This window comes from Rana temporaria, chromosome 4 (assembly GCF_905171775.1).
Source record: "Rana temporaria chromosome 4, aRanTem1.1, whole genome shotgun sequence".
Classification (NCBI taxonomy): Eukaryota; Metazoa; Chordata; class Amphibia; order Anura; family Ranidae; genus Rana; species Rana temporaria.
Window position 1 is genome coordinate 397,401,362 of NC_053492.1, and position 5,749 is coordinate 397,407,110.

Here is a 5,749-nt window from a genome sequence, read left to right on the forward strand (position 1 = left end):
TCGCATAGCTATTTGTTGACGGTCTTGAAGAGCCTGGGATTTCCTGAAGGCTTGGTGAAGATGGTAAAATGTCTATACAGAGACATCAGTAGCAGAATTCTAGTTAATGGGAGCCTTACTGAAGCTGTGAAGGTGAGATCGGGAGTAAGGCAGGGGTATACCTTGTCCCCGATCATATTTATCTGCGTAATGGAGCCCTTGATGAAGCACATAACCCTTGACAAGACCTTTAAGGGGGTTTTTGTATCATGCTGTGGTGGAAGTAATGTTACGATCTTGTGCTACATGGATGATGTGGCCTTCCTTTGTAGTTCGGCTAGAAATCTGAACAGGGCGAAACTCCAATTGAAGATCTTTGGAAGTATGTCCGGATTAAGTGTGAACTGGGAGAAGAGCAACGTGTGTGCCCTGAGTGGTACGTGTGATGTTTCTCGAGGAAGATTGAAGGAGGTGGATAAGATTACGGTATTGGGGATTCAGTTCGAGAGGAACTTGATGAGCCAAGCCAATACAGAAAAAGGAGTGGAAAAGATCTCAAGGAAGTTGGAGTTATGGAAGTTAAGGAGGTTGTCTTTGTCCGGGAAGACGTTAGTAGTGAAGGCAATAATCATGCCTTTACTATTATATTTTGTAATAATCTTTCCTATGAACAAGCGATGGACCCAGAAAGTGACGAGGATGCTGTTCATCTTTTTTTGGGGTTCCAAAATGGAAAGAGTTTCTAGAGAAGTAGTTATGAAAACGGAACAGATGGGTGGGTACAACTTCCCTATTATTAAAAGGTTCCTCGAAGTACAGTGGTGGTTGGCCCATCATAAGGATTTCCTGGCAGGTGGGAAGGTAGCTTCTCTAATGAGATACTTAATAGGGTGGCCACTTTTAAAATGGGGGTGGTGCAAGAAAGATTTGAGGAGGCCTATGTCTCTAGTTTCACCCAGCTACTATTTAAGGATGAGATCCTTTTTTGAGCAGAAGGGACTTCTTGGACTAGGGTTGAATGCTGTCAACAAAGTTTGTTTGTGGAAATGGCTGAGGAGGGAGGAGGTTGTGTCTAATATTTCAGGTTTGAATACTAAGCGGGCTGAAGAATGTTGGAAAAATATGTCTGTAAAAAGGAATAACAAACAAACAAAGAGAGATTGGATGGATGGCTTTGCATAATTGCTTACTTACCTGTGAGTGCTTGAAGGCCAGAGATCTTGTGCGAAGTGAGGTCTGTCCTAGAAGAGATTGTGGAGGAAGAGAAAATGTTAGACACGTTTTTTGGGAATGTGCGTTCGTGAAAGAAGTGTGGAGGAAGATGGAAGGTTTCTTAAACAGAGTGTTTAATGTGGAAAACGTGACATTTGTTTCTGGCGTATATGGATTGGCTGGTGGTGGAAAGGAGGCACGGCAAAAATGTGCATTTTCTCAGCTATTTTTAAAGAAGTGGTGTAGGAGGCGAGGTGCGCACTAAGGAAAAATAAGTTGGTACTGACTGAAGAAGATTGTGTAGAGTGGTGTGTGAAAAAGCTGTATTATGTGTTGGTGATGGAAAGGAGGAGGTTGGGGGAGGAGGAGGCTAATGAGGTGTGGAATTTTGAGGTGGAGGGAGGGGGGGGTTTTGTAAAAGTTTTTATGTGTATATAAAGCTGGACTGTTTTTGAAACTTGTGCCCAGATGAGGAAAGGAACACTGTCAGTGAAGGTATCGGGAGAGTTGTGCTGAGGAAGTGATTCAGTCTGATGGGGAAAAAAAAAATCTGCTCTTATCAGTTACCAAGTGGTGGCGCTGTGTGGTACTGTCCCTGATCCATGGAAGTGGGTTGGGGCTGGCAATAGCTATGCAAATCCCTTTGGTGTAATGATAACTTGAACGGTTAGTATCAGGGAGAGCCGAAACCGGACTGCTCAACGAACTGAAGGTCGTTAATAGGTCTCCTTTAGAGAAAGCTGGAAGGGTTACCTCCTAATAGGGATGGAGAAACACTGGGTCGGATCCCTGGCCTTTTGGCCTAGATTGGTGTCGTTCCTGTTCTCATCAGTTTTTCGGGAAAGAACATTGGCCCCCCTTTCCCACCGGGGGGGGGCATTTAGTGTTTCTAGAATGTAATTAGGTGGGAGCAGTGGTGGAGTCTTTTCATTCTTAGGTTCTCCCTAAGCTCTCAAAGCTCCATGCCATCCTGGTGGGGACAGGGCCAGCACTGGTCTGGCTGTTGGCCGGGGTTGAAAGAAGTCTGTGGTATATGTGCTCCTTGTGTGGCAGTCCAGGGGTGACGTTGTTTCCTGGTGATGAGGATCACTCGAAATATGGCACCAAGGTCACTGCACTTCGCACACTTTTTTCCCCACCTGCCTCTATGGCCGAGCCTTTTGGCTAGGACCAAAGGAATTTTTTGATCCTGACCGAAGGGGCAGCCATTGTATTACACAATGGTCACTTTCACTTACCCTCTGCTTCCTTCTTCCCACTTCTTTTATTTAAGCTCTTTGTCACTTTTTTTGCCTTTTTTTGTTTGTGCACGTGTGACTGGTAGGGTATAGGTCCTCAGGCCTGCCCTGAAAGTCTTGGGAAGGGGTATACATGGCCTTCTGGCTTGGTTCGCTCTCTCATGGGGTCTCCCTTTGGGGGAGCCCCACCTAGTACTTGGTTGGGTCTGTTTCGGCAAGAAAGTGTAAGTACCCCAATCCCCATCTGGAGCCCGGGGGATCAGGGCAAGGTCCTTCATTCATGGAGGACCATGTATACATCGTTGCATGTTTTATGTATCATTCTATGTGTGTGCACTTTTTTTGGCACCGGATGGAGTTTTTGGAGTGTGTTCACACACCATGGGCTTTCAACAAAAAAAAAGTTCTATATTAACAGTTAGGTGGTCGGCAAGTGCACAGCACACAAGCACATTCAATGTACCACAATTATATCTACAGTGATTTCTGCTCACCGGAGAGTGAATATCAGCCCCAGCTAAGACCTATTCACCTCTCTCACCAGTAGTGTATTTAGGTTTTGTGCTTCCCTAGGCCTGAATAAACGTGCGAACCCCCTAATTTAAATATGACCCGCCCCTTCCTGTCAAAACCACACCCCTTTCTGTTAAAGACCCACCCTGAAATTTTCAAGTGGGGACACTAGTTCTTAAGGCCTGGGGGGGGCATTGGATTCCCTTAATTTGCATAGAGTTCCTCTCACTTCCTGTTTGACTATGGGGCAGGAAGTGAAGGGAAATCTCTGCAATGGGACAGGGATGGTAAAAAAAAATAACTGACAGGGGCTATAACCCTCCCCTATACAAAATGAAAAAAAAGTGTTGCCTGTAGTTCTACTTTAAGCACAAATTTCTGATAATTTTTTGGAGAGGACTAAGAAGATATAACCATACCAATGGTGCAGCAGAAAACATATAGCACAGTGAGGAAGGTCTGTGATCCAGGATGATAGGACAGTCAAAATTACAAGCAGCTTGCGTTACACTAACAGTGCAGCACAAGCCAGCGGGAACTCTTTCTCTGCTGCCCCCCTGCAAAGTGCTGCTCTAGGCCTGGGCCCTATTGGCCTCGGCCGGGATACAGCATTGTCTCTCACTCATATATTTGTTTTTACGTTGAGTGTTTATGTCTGTATGCGTGTGTGTATTAGGGGTGCACACCCTAATGCAATAGGCTGTGCACACCTTTGAGATGGGGGGAAAAAATAAATGTTATTGTGGTATTGTTTTTTAACCTTTTTACCCTCATCCACTTCTCTACATCTCATCTGCATCCATATAATTGGGTCAGTGAAGTTATTACAGTAAATTCCTTTTCATAGTGTGTTTACTATGAGCGCTATTGTTGGAAAGCCTATGAAAAGCCCTCTTTTGCAATACTGTCAATACAGCCTTTTTGTCTTTTTATAAGCCTACTATAAAGCTGACAGTTAATACCTATATTCCTCATCCTCTGAAAAAATTGCATTCCATGCTTTATCTTGTCCTCCAGTATTAAAGGGGTGGGTGTGCAATCATAATTACAATGTATGCATCATTACCACCACAAAATGTAGGTAGGTGTATTATGAAACAGTTTGTTGATTGAACTAGAGCCTAACCCACAGTAGATCCAATATTTTACTCAGTAGTTACAGGTTATTTCTTTTGTAGTTCAATTTTTCCTTTTTTGAAAGTGTTCTGTCTTTACCTTAATCTCCATTGTCAAAATTTCAAACAAATCTCTTGCAATGTCTCTTATGTTTTGTCTTTGACTTGCTGGGAGTTCTTAGATAGTTTGTTTTGCATGTAAAATGTTTCTTTTGGGAGTTATTCTAAGTGAGACAGACTAGAAAATAAAGATCTTTAAAACTGTATAAAAAAAATCTCATGATTCTATTTATTTAAAATGCAAAGAATTGAGTTTGGGATTATTGCTCTTTTTATTCACATAACAATTTTTAGGTTAATTGAAAAATACAGTTTTTAAGATTTTGCAATATACAGATATGATATACAGTATATATTATGGGTTGCTTAACATAAATGTAAGGTTTGTATTGCTTTACTGCCTTAAATCTTGAACTCTGCAAAGAGAATACAAATCTTAAATGAGATAGAGATGTAAATAATATCCAAACATATCAAAGACATTCTACAGCCATGGCCAAAAGTTTTGAGAAAAACACAAATACTAATTTTCACAAAGTGCTGCCTTTTGAGATGGGAAATTGCATATACTCCAGAATGTTATAAAGAGTGATCAGACGAATTGCAATTAATTGCAAAGTTCCTCTTTGCCATGAAAATTAACTTAATCCCATAAAAAAAATTCCACTGCATTTGTGAAGAAGGCTTCAGGGTGCCCAAGAATGTCCAGCAAGCGCCAGGAACGTCTTCTAAAGGGGATTTAGCTGCGGGATCGGAGTGCCACCAGTGCAGAGCTTGCTCAGGAATGGTAGCAGGCAGGTGTGAGCGCATCTGCACGCACAGTGAGGCGAAGACTTTTAGAAGATGGCCTGGTGTCAAGAAGGGCAGCAAAGAAGCCACTTCTCTCCAAAAAAAACATCAAGGACAGATTGATCTTCTGCAGAAAATATGGTGAATGGACTGCTGAGGACTGGGGCAAAGTCATATTCTCCGATGAAGCCTCTTTCCGATTGTTTGGGGCATCAGGAAAAAGGCTTGTCCGGAGAAGAAAAGGTGAGCACTACCATCAGTCCTGTGTCATGCCAACAGTAAAGCATCCTGAGACCATTCATGTGTGGGGTTGCTTCTCATCCAAGGGAGTGGGCTCACTCACAATTTTGCCCAAAAACACAGCCATGAATAAAGATCGGTACCAAAACACCCTCCAACAGCAACTTCTTCCAACAATCCAACAACAGTTTGGTGAAGAAAAATGCATTTTCCAGCATGATGGAGCACCGTGCCATAAGGCAAAAGTGATAACTAAGTGGCTCGGGGACCAAAACGTTGACATTTTGGGTCCATGGCCTGGAAACTCCCTAGATCTAAATCCCATTGAGAACTTGTGGTCAATCCTCAAGAGGCTGGTGGACAAACAAAAACCCACTAATTCTGACAAACTCCAAGAAGTGATTATGAAAGAATGGGTTGCTATCAATCAGGAATTGGCCCAGAAGTTGATTGAGAGCATGCCCAGTCGAATTGCAGAGGTCCTGAAAAAGAAGGGCCAACTATGCAAATACTGACTCTTTGCATAAATGTCTTGTAATTGTCGATAAAAGCCTTTGAAACGTATGAAGCGCGTGTAATTATATTTCACTACATCACAGAAAC